We start from the raw sequence: 11,215 nt of genomic DNA, 5'->3' as shown, positions 1-11,215 counted from the left end.
AATTTTCTGGAAATAATGCTTCTGGGACATTTGGAAACCCTTAGGGATTACCAGGGACCACCAGGGAATAGGGAGGGAAAGGATGGTTTTTCTGCTTCCTGCAAACTGGTCCTTTTCCAGAGTGTGGTTCGCGTGAAGGGCCAGCCCCGCTGCCGCAGCCCCAAGGGGTCCTGAAGGGCACTGAAGGGGTGTGGGGTGCCTGCCACTCCTACTTCTGTCAGCCGCAGCTCAGCTCCCGGCTCAGCGTTCAGGCTGCTTTCATGGCTCTCTGCTTCGTTTCCTGCCCTGCTTGCCTTCCCTTCTCCGTCCAAACTGGCCCTGTGATCTCCAGCGCTTCCAGCCCCTGGGCGGCAGCCAGCTCCACTTTCCTTGAATGACTGGCAAAAATAGCAGGGCCAGGCAGGAATCCTCATCAGACAGGGAACGGGCTATTTGCACAGTTCCCGAAATACTGAGTGATTTCCACAGATTACTTGTAAGTTACAACGGGAAAAATGTTAACTTCACAGTGGAGAATCCTACCTTAACTAGAAGTTAGCATCACTGATCATGAGTCAAATTGACCTGATGTGCTTCCTGCTAAGATGGCACCTCCCTTTTGGGGTGTTCCTGCTCCCCCCCAAAACAGCAAATTCAAGTTGAAGACTATTTTATAAATGTAAATGTAGTATGCCTCAAAAGACAGAGGAAGAGTGAGGAAAGAGGCAAAAGTGACATAACCAAATGCAACACACAGATTAGAAGGAAGAACCAGCCATAAATGTAGCCCGGGCCCAAGGGTGCAGGAGCACTGGCTCTGGGGCCCCAAACAGACTGGGTTTGGCCTCTCCCTGCTGACAGAAACTAAAGACAGGGAGATGAATGGTAGTGAAACAAGAAGGATTTATTTCAGCGAGGCCGACACCGGGAAGACAGCAGACTAACGTCTCAAGACCGTCTCCAAAGTGCCGAAAATACTTCTAGGTTTCCTCAAGGAAAATGTGGGACGAAGGTCGGAGGGCGCCTGCAGGTGGGCAGTAAAGGTCAGGTCATCATTGTCTTGGGGTCAGTCACAGGTGGGGTCTTCCTGGCTCAGGGCCGTCATTGCTCGAGCCGGTAGTTTCGGTTTCCCAGGGGATGCTTTGGCTGCAGGCTCTTTTGCCGGAGTTCAGAGATAAGCTGGAAAGAAGAACTTAATCAATTACAAGGTACAGACTGAGGTTAAAAGGGAGGTGGTTGAAATTCTCTTTCAAAAAAGACAAAATTGGGAAGATTCAAAAATGTGAATATGGACTGTATATTACATAAATTCGATAAATTTCCTTCACTGGATCATTGTATAAGAGAATGTCCTTGTTTTTAGGAGATAACTATGAAGTAAAAAGGAACATAAGATACAATGTCCAGGGCGCCTGGGTGGCTCAGCGGGTTAAGCATCAGCCTTCGGCTCAGGTCATGATCCCAGGGTCCTGGGATTGAGCCCCACGTCGGGCTGCCTGTTCAGCAGGAACCCTGCTTCTCCCTCTCCCTCTGCCATTCCATCCCCCCACCCACTTGTGCTCTCTGGCTCTTTCTTTCTGTCAAATAAATGAATAGTCTTAAAAAAAGGCGGGGGGGCGCCTGGGTGGCTCAGTTGGTTAAGGGACTGCCTTTGGCTCAGGTCATGATCCTGGAGTTCCAGGATCAAGTCCCGCATCGCGCTCCCTGCTCAGCAGGGGTCTGCTTCTCCCTCTGGCCCTCCCCCCTCTCATGCTCTCGTTCTCTCTCAAATAAATAAATATAATCTTTAAAAACAAAGACACAATGCCTGTAATTTATTATCAAAAGGGTCAAAAACAATAACAATGATAATTTTATATAGACAGATATCAAACAAATGTAGCAAATGTTAACAATGGGTGCATCAACAGTTGGACACTTGGTAAACAATATATATACTGGAGTTAATTGTACTATTCTCACCAATTTTTTCTCTGTTTAAAATTTTTCAAAATAAAGTTAAAAAAAAACCAATAGGGTTTTTTGTCTGTTAGTTACAGAGCGGTAGAACAAAGTGAACTGATGATTCTTAAGGGAAACCCTGTCCCATCATTCAATTCAATCCATCTCAACAAACATTCTAAGGCCTCTTATGGGCCCAGAATAGTGCTGGGTGCTGCAGAGAATATGTAGCAAGTACAATATACCCCGTTCCTATCTGCTGAGGGTGAGGGAGGAGAACCAGACAAATACACAGAGAACAAGAACGCAAAGTAGAACAGGAAGAGTTTCTTAAGAAAATTGTAAAGCGGGGCACAAGTCACAAGAGTCACAGAGATGAGACACTTCCCAGCGGAACTGGTGTTTGCAGCGTGTTCGGAGGTTGGCTGAATTTTCACAGCAGAGCTGGGTTGAGGTCAATGCAGGTGGAAGAGTGTGTACGAGCAAAGGATCAGACGTGGAGACCTGGGCACAGCGAGTGGTGAGCAAGTCTTCATTGTTGTGAGTGCTTCTGTTGAGTACGTGTGGGAAAGGTGGCACCATGGTCTTAGGCTGAGAGGCTAGGGCCTGAGGATTAAACTGACAAACAACAGGTTAACAGGAGAAAAGGTTTATTATTGCCCAGGCACACAGGACCAACAAAGGAAGTAGCTGGCTTCTTAAATGGTTGAAGTTAAAGGCTTATATTCTTCTTCTTTTTTTTAGTTTCAAGTTTTTATTTAAATTTTAGTTAACATATGGTGTAATAATAATCGCAGGAGCAGAATTTAGTGATTCATCATTTACGTACAACACCCCGTGCTCAACACAGTAAGTGCCCTCCTTAATACCCATCCCCCACTTAACCAATCCCCCCATCCACCTTCCCTCCAGCCACCCTCAGTTTGTTCTCTATAATTAAGAGTCTCTTATGAAAAAAAAAGTCTCTTATAGTATGCCTCCCTTTCCTTTTTTTTAAATTTATTTTTTATCTTTCCCCTATGTTCATTTGTTTCTTAAATTCCACATAGGAGTGAAATCATACGGTGTTTGTCTTTCTCTAACTTATTTCACTTAGCATAATATACCCTAGTTCCATCCACGTCATTGCAAATGGCAAGCTTTCATTCTTTCTGATGGCTGAGTAATATTCCTGTGTGTGTGTGTGTGTGTGTGTGTGTGTGTGTGTGTGTGTGTGTGTATTACATCTTCTTTATTCATTCATCTGTAGATGGACATCTGGGTTCTTTCCATATTGTTGATAATACTGCTATAAACTTGGGGTGCATATAATCCCTTTGAATTTTTGTATCCTTTGGATAAATACCTAGTAGTGCAGTTACTGGATTGTAGGGTAGCTCTATTTTTAACTTTCTGAGGAACCTCCATACTGTTTTCCAGAGGGGTTGCCCCAGTTTGCATTCTCACCAACATTGTAAGAGGGTTCCCCTTTCTCCACATCCTTGCAACACCTGTTGTTTCTTGTGTTGTTAATTTTAGCCATTCTGACTGGTAAGAGGTGGTATCTCCTCATGATTTTGGTTTATATTTCCCTCCTGATGAGTGATGCTGAGCATCTTTTCATGTGTCTGTTGGCCATCTGTACATCTTCTTTGGAAAAATGTCTATTTGTGTCTTCTGCCCAATTCTTAACTGGATTATTTGTTTTTTGGATTTGAGTTTGATGGGTTCTTTATAGATTTTGGACATTAACCCTTTATCAGATATATCATTTGCAAATATCTTCTCCCGTTCCATAGGTTGAAAGGCTTATATTCTTATTTTCTTTTGTTGTTGTTGTTGTTGTTGTTTTTAATTTATTTATTTGACACAGAGAGATACAGCGAGAGAGGGAACACAGCAGGGGGAGGGGGAGAGGGAGAAGCAGGCTTCCCACTGAGCAGGGAGCCCGATGGAGGGCTCGATCCCAGGACCCTGGGATCATGACCTGAGCTGAAGGCAGATGCTTAACGACTGAGCCACCCAGGCGCCCAGGCGCCCCTGTTGTTGTTGTTTTGTTTTCTTCCAAGCCCTTGTGATGAGGGCCAACTTTGAATAGATCACAGCGAGGGAGCTGCTCCTGCTACCTAGGAAACCCCGACCCAGAAGCAGGTAGTCTATGAATGGTTTAGCACCAGGTTCCCCACAAATGTGCATGGTGCTGCGTGACGGGTGAGGGGGCAGCCCCTGAAAGGCTTATATTCTTTTTTTGTTTTAAGGTTTTATTTGAGAGAGAGAGAGAGCACGCACATGAGCAGGGGGGAAGGGGACGGGCAGAGGGAGAAGCCGACTTCCCGCTGAGCGGGGAGCCCCATGTGGGGCTCGATCCGGGCCGGGATCATGACCTGAGCCAAAGGCAGAGAGGCTTAAACAACTGCGCCACCCGGGTGCCCCGAAAGGCTTATATTCTTAACTTCATTGGGGAAAGGGGGAGGATTTGGGTTTCTAGGGACAGCAAAGTGTGTTAAGTTAAATATACATAGGAAACTAATGGAAGATAAGGGTGATTGAGGAAGGTTTGTTATGCAGATTGAACTGATGATAAAGTGGTGAGTTCTCTCCAAGTTCTCTTTCTGGTAAGAGGGGGTAGCGCCTTTACAAATAGAAATTTCCTTTGCAAAAGGAAAATTTATGCTTTGTTTCCTGCAGAAAGAGGACAAAGAACTTGTGTTTTCTGTTTCTTTGCTTTTTTTTTTTTCCTTCAAGTTTTCTGTTTCTTAATTGCCTTCAACTCAAAATAATCCTTAAGCCACAGTGGTAGATTTTGAGGTGGCGTTTCCTGATCTCCTTCACATGTAATGGAATGCCAGGCTCCACATTAAAATATAAGCCCAATAAGGACCGTAGGGACCGATTTGTTCATTGCTGTGTCCTCAGCACCTAGTGCCTGGTGGAAGACATTAGTCAATGCGCTTGAATCCCCCAGATCCTGTGGGGAAGTAGCATATCCTTCCAAAAACCTGATTTTGCCCTGGAAAAGGGACGGAGGAGGGTGGCAAGAAGCTGGTAGTCTCTGTAGCCTCTTTAACCAGGGAAGGAAAACCAAAGCCACAGGTGAAAATGGCCCTCTTGAGTTGGGTCACAGGCCTGAGCAAGCCCTGTCCAAGAAGCAGGGTGCAGGACAAGTCACTAGCATCTCTGGGCACAGGAGGGCTGTACCCTGGAGCGCCTCCCACCGGGGTCCCTTCCCTTCCCTGGAGCTTCTTTCCTTTGAAAGTCAGAGACTTGCCTAAGAGTAGAGTCAGACCCCTGTAGCTAGATCCAACATACACCCCAAAGCACACAGCTTCTCTAATGTAACCTAAGACCCTCACCCTGGACCTCTGACTCAGTGGTCTTCAAATCTGGTAGGGGAGCAGAATTCACCCGGGAACTTTTTGAAAAATGAAGTGTAACAAAAACATACAGAAAAGTGCACACGTGAATAGAGTTTGATGAGTTTTCATGAAGTCAACAAACTGGGTAATTTCCAGGTCAGGACACAGAATATCACCGACTAGCCTCTCTCTAGTCCCCCTTGTGCCACCTCCTAGTCACTACTCCAGTTGCTGTCCCCCAATCCCCCACACCCTCCCCCCGGCCCCGTGGTCTGGGTGACCCTTCTCAGAGCTTCTGCTTCATATAATCCATGAGAGGCTTGGTGTCTAGTTTACAAAGCTGCACAGATGGTTTATATGCAGTGATAGGTTTGAAAACCACTCCTGGAAGTCACACAATCTTTTTTGTTGTAAGTGCAGCGAGAGGATGCTTTGCTGCCAGTCTTGAGCTCAGCACCCGTAGCTGTCTGGCTGGGTTTACCCACGGAGCAGGGGGCACTTCCTGCATCTAGGGTCTGCAGAGCATGTGGGTGGGAGCTCCTAGGCTCAGGAAGCCCGAATGGTTGGTTCCAGCCTGGGCATGTGGCCCTCGCTCCCTGGCAGGGGTTCCGTGAAGAGGTATTTTTGGAAGGTGCAGGAATTCTGCAGCCATTTGGAAAATGCCTGCTCATAGGCTAGGCTGGATTTTCATTTTAAAATGATGATGTGGCTGAGGGGCCTGACCTGGCCAGTTTTCCTGGATCTAGGGGTGGGGAAAGTGCGGAGGCATGCTCTTTTCTTTTCCTTTTCTTTAAATTGTATCACCATTTTCTTTCTGTCTCAAATCCCTCTATCCCACAAGGTTCAAGAGCATTGTGAGGTGTCGCCTGCCGCTCATTGGCCTTTTGATGCTATTTGCAGGTAAGTGTTTCATTTTGTCCTAAGTCAGCCAGGACTTGGGGGTCACTTTAGGTTGGGCAAAAGTTTAATTTAACCCTCAATTCCCCAACAAGGATCTTTGCCTCTGGAGCCCTCACCCTGTCTCTCTGCCCTCCCAGGCAGGACCCTGAGTGCCTTTCTTTTTTTTTTTAAAGATTTTATTTATTTATTTGAGAGAGAGAGACACAGTGAGAGAGGGAACACAAGCAGGGGGAGTGGGAGAGGGAGAAGCAGGCCTCCTGCCGAGCGGGGGGCCCCACGCGGGACTCGATCCCAGGACCCCGGGATCATGACCCGAGCCGAAGGCAGACGCCCAACGACTGACCCACCCAGGCGCCCCCTGAGTGCCTTTCTCTTCCCCACATCCCTCTCTGCTTTGCCTTGGTGGCCTTTATTGACAGCTGCAGCTTTTGCCATTTTTCTATTCATTCGCTCATCCATTCATTTAACGCGTACTCGGCCCTGTGCTGGGGGCAGGACGGAGGGCTGGGCAGACACAACCACCTTCCGTCATCACCATTCCTGCCCTTACTCTTGAACCTGCCTTTGTCCCCACTTCTCCACTTCCCACACTTCCCCCACAGCCATGTGTGTGCTCTCTGAAAGATCCCTGCTCCTTCACTTGCACAGCAAAGGTAGCTTGTCTTTGCTATTTTGTTTCCAAGCCCCCTTGCTCCTGACTCTCATTTCCAGCTCCCTTGGGCTGGGACAGAGAATAAAAAGTAGGACCTGGCCTGATTCTCTTCCCCATTTCTGAGGGCCTCTCCCCACTTCCACCTCTGCCACCATCCTCAGTCCATGCCACATTCTGGAATGGCAATGCCATGAAGGGAGATCTGCTGCACCAAAAACCAAATCAAAGCCAACATACCCACAAAGTAAAAGTGATGGAGGGTTGTGTCACCTCCTTAGTTCTCCTCCAAGCCTGAACGTTCCTAGGTGTATTGACCAGACTTTCCTTCCAGGAGGGGAGATACTATATGGTCCTCACTCACCCTGGGCCAGGCCTTCCTGGGAGATGAATCCCCAGGTGGGAGCTGTGTGAGGCTGGCCTTAGGGGGCAGTGGCTTCCAGGCTGTCCCTGGGGTGTCAGCTACCACTTGTCCACATCTTCTCTTTTCTTGGGCTCGTGGGGGCTGCCTAGGCTGTTTGGAAGAAATAAGCTCTGAGTCCTTTGAATTGCCTCTTGATTGCTCAGGGGATGAAGCTGTTTGTGCCCTCAGGTGAGGTTATCTGAGCCTGAGCAGATCACCTGGAAGAGGTAAGGCTGAGAAGGGAAAATTCATACAGCATGTTCACACTATGTATAATATGTGGCTTATTAAATTACACAAAGCCACGTACACATCATGTGAACCAGAGGTTCATATAGGCTTGAACGGTGGGTTTTGCAGAAAAGAGGGTTTTTTTTTTTAATTCTGAATTTTTTTTTAATTTTTTTTAAGATTTTATTTATTTATTTGAGAGAGAGACAGATAGTGACAGAGATAGCAAGAGAGAGCACAAGCAGGGAGGAGAGGGAGAAGCAGGCTTCCCAGTGAGCCGGGAGCCCGACGCGGGGCTCGATCCCAGGACCCCGAGATCATGACCTGAGCAGAAGGCAGACGCTTAACCAACTGAGCCACGCAGGCGCTCCCTGAATTTATTTTAAATAGGTAAGCCAAGTACATGACACAAACTTCCACAAAGTGCCTGAGTATATAGATAGAGTGAAAAACAAGTCTCTTTCCCACTCCTGTCCCCAAGCTCTTCAGTTTTCCGTCCAGAAACAACCACTGCTGCAGTTTACTGTGCGTCCTTCCAGAGATCATTTCTGAAAATTACAAGCATGTGTGTGTGGGGGTGGGTGGGGGTGTGTCCCTAAAAAAATGCAAATGGGCATATTATATACACTGTTTTTAACTTTGTTCTTTTCACTTAAGAGTATATTTTGGAGTCTTTTTTCTTAACATATACTGTGTGAGTTGGGGGCAGATTTAGAAAGCAGAAAAAACTTTTCCCAAATGACTCTGAGCTTTGCTTCACTTCAAGCAGCTCCTTGCTTCTGGCTGCCTTTTACGTCGTGGGCCCTGGGCCACCTAAAGCTGTCCTGCTCTGAGAGACATCCTGCCATGTGACAGGCATGGAGCCCACCTCCCTGCCAGATTCCACGGAAGCGATTTGTGTCCTCTATTCTTCCTGGATCCCCCAGATCTGGAATTTGTTCTCATAGCTTACTAGGTGAGATACAAGCACCAGCCCCTCACCTGGCTACTCAGTTGTTGTTTTTTCAGGCCTTGTAGTTGGGTGAAGTATTTTGGGGGCAGTAAGAGGGGCATCTCAGTTGCAATTCTGTTTTGTGGAGGAGCGGGGGCTGGCAGGTGGCTTCAGGTCAGGGTGAGCACTTTTCCTGAAGGGGTCTGGAATGCAGGAAGTGGAATGGGACATAGCCCTTAATGTTTAAAAGACTGGTTAAATGACTTTGGGGGCAGCCCTCGGGTCTTTCTATAATTACTTTGTAGAGCCATCTCCTTCCTTCCCTTATCTCTTGCTCTAGGCCTGCTGATATTGCTCATTTTCTTTTGATGAGCTTTGTAATCTTAGTGGTCCATTTCTTCTGCCCCAAAGTGCCTTGGGTCAAATCAGATCATCTTCTTCATTTGATTTAGACATTCTAAAGAGAAATATCATGGTGGATATTTGTTTAAATTTCCTCAGATCAAATTGCTTACAAGATTTTGCTAACTGAATAGAGAAAAACAAAGTTAGATATACTGATCCCTTGTTCTTGGAGAGGCAGCAGAGTCAGGGGCTTTCAGAGGTTTGTTATCTCATTTTATTTTTTGAAAAAGTAATAGCTTTGGGGCACCTGGCTGGCTCAGCTGGTGGAGCATGCAACTCTGGATCTAGGGGTTGTGAGTTCGAGCCCCATGCTGAGTGTAGAGATTACTTAAAAATAAAATCTTAAAAAAAAGTAACAGCTTTACTGAGATATAATTCACATGCCATACAAGTCCTCTAAAGTACACAATCCAGTGGTTTTTAATATATGCACAAAATTGTGTAACCATCACACAATTTTAGGACATTTTCATCAATCACCCCTAAAGGAAACCCCATGCCCATTAGCCGTCACTTCCCGTTTTCCCCAATCCCCTCAGCCCAAGGCACTTACTAATCTACTTGCTATCTCTATGGATTTGCCTATTTCAAACATTTTATATAAATGGACTTATACTATATGGGGTCTTTTGTGACTTTTCTTTCACAGTGTAGTATTTTCAATATTATAATCCACATTGTAGCAGTATCAGAAATTCATTCCTTTTTTATGGTTAATATTTCATCCTATGGATATACCAAATTTTGTTTATTAATCAGTTGATGGACATCTGGGTTTTCACTTTATTGGCTATTATGAATAATGTTGCTGTGAGCATTCAGGTACAAGTTTTTGTGTGGACCTCACTTGAACACTACAGCAACTCTCTAAGATACATATTTTACAGATCTCATTCTGTAGCTAACAAAACATTCCGATGTGGTTGACAGGAATTTTGAATCTTTATTAGATTCCTGAACCCATGCTTTTTGCAATCTCTCTTTTGTCTGTCAAGAAGAGGAGGTAAAGCAATCAAAGCATTTCTTTGAAGGAGACATGGAGTCCACTGAAATTCAAAGTGTGCTCTGAATTTCAAGGGTGCAGAAGATCAGGCAAGAGCCACAAGGTTACATAATTCCTTTTAAAGCAATTATGATTGCTGCTAGCTGAGTTTATTTTTTTATTTTTTTTTAAAGGATTTTATTTTTATTTACTTGAGAGAGAGAGAATGGGAGAGAGCACGAGAGGGAAGAGGGTCAGAGGGAGAAGCAGACTCCCCGCTGAGCAGGGAGCCCGATGCGGGACTCGATCCCAGGACTCCAGGATCATGACCTGAGCCGAAGGCAGTCGCCTAACCAACTGAGCCACCCAGGCGCCCGCTAGCTCAGTTTAAACTTACTAATACATGACTCACCAGCTGTCAGGTGTTAACATCTTCCATTTCACTGCAAAGTAGAAGGTTAAGTGGAGGAGACGGTGGAGTTGAAACTAACAAGCTGCAACTGACGAAGTCGAAAGTTTGAGGTGTTCCTGGACTTGAACTAGGCCCTACTTCCCCAGTGTGCTCTCGACTCTAGAGTGACTCTGTGACAATGCTCACTTAATTTTAAATCTTCTTTCACAGTTCACAGAACTGATGATTGCTTTGACAGAACCTGGTGTGGATATGTCAGTAGGAAGGAATCATAAACATCAACTGTTAATTTTCAGTTGGGAAATTTCAGCCCTCTCCCCAATGTCTCTCTTCCCTTCGCCTTTTCTCCAATCCGTTTTCACTTCTTTCTCTCAAGTATCAGTTCCCCGCCCCTACGGTCCCCGCCTCTATGGTTGGGACAGAATCTCCTATCACTCACTCACTTTTTTTTTTTTAAGATTTTTAAAATTTATTTGTCAGAGAGAGAGCACAAGCAGGGGGAGCAGCAGGCAGAGGGAAGAGAGAGAAGCAGGCTCCCCGCGGAGCAGGGAGCCCAACGCGGGACCCGATCCCAAGATCCTGGGATCATGACCTGAGCCGCAGGCAGACGCTCAACCGACTGAGCCACCCAAGCGCCCCTCGCTCACGCTTCTGTGTGGAATGCAATATTGTGTGAATTTGCTATCTGTTCTTGAGTTCTCGCCAATGAGATGAAAGCTCCTCCTCCAGCAGGGGCCAGAGAGGTGGTATTCGAAGCAGCGGACATGTAGAAAGAGACCTTCTTGGAAAAAGCTCCTTTTCCTGGAGCTTGCCAGGGTTTCATGGATGAAGGCCGCTCACGTAGGGGTTGGGGCGGCGTGGACCGCACCCCAGCCCAGTTTCCCCCCGGCTAGGTCAAACGCGCCGTCGCTAGGGCAACGACCAGTCCAGGCAGGTGGCAGCTCCGGAGCCCTCGTGGGGAGCGCGCGGGCGCCCGGACGCCAGCCCGGCCGCGACGTCAGACCCATCCCGCCCTTTAACGCCTGCTGGACCCGGCGCTACTCCGAA

General features: G+C 46.7%; 1 long non-coding RNA gene across 3 annotated transcripts; it reads right to left on the bottom strand.

The window, feature by feature from the left end:
- Window positions 1-875: 875 nt before the first annotated feature.
- LOC112817552 (uncharacterized) lies at window positions 876-11,158 on the bottom strand. Of its 3 annotated transcripts, none has more exons than XR_003206417.2 (4): window positions 10,761-11,158; window positions 10,169-10,409; window positions 7,045-7,440; window positions 876-1,158 (listed from the first exon to the last, which is right to left on the bottom strand). It is a non-coding gene; the product is annotated as an uncharacterized lncRNA (long non-coding RNA). The 3 variants fall into 3 exon arrangements; XR_012375711.1 differs by having other exon boundaries at window positions 7,169-7,440; XR_012375712.1 differs by lacking the exon at window positions 7,045-7,440.
- Between the last annotated feature and the right edge of the window lie 57 nt (window positions 11,159-11,215).

This window comes from Callorhinus ursinus, unplaced genomic scaffold (assembly GCF_003265705.2).
Source record: "Callorhinus ursinus isolate GAN/ISIS: 27379988/994484 unplaced genomic scaffold, GSC_fseal_2.0 scaffold55, whole genome shotgun sequence".
NCBI lineage: Eukaryota > Metazoa > Chordata > Mammalia > Carnivora > Otariidae > Callorhinus > Callorhinus ursinus.
The sequence above is the reverse complement of the archived record's forward strand: the minus strand, read 5'-3'. Positions and strand labels throughout refer to the sequence as shown.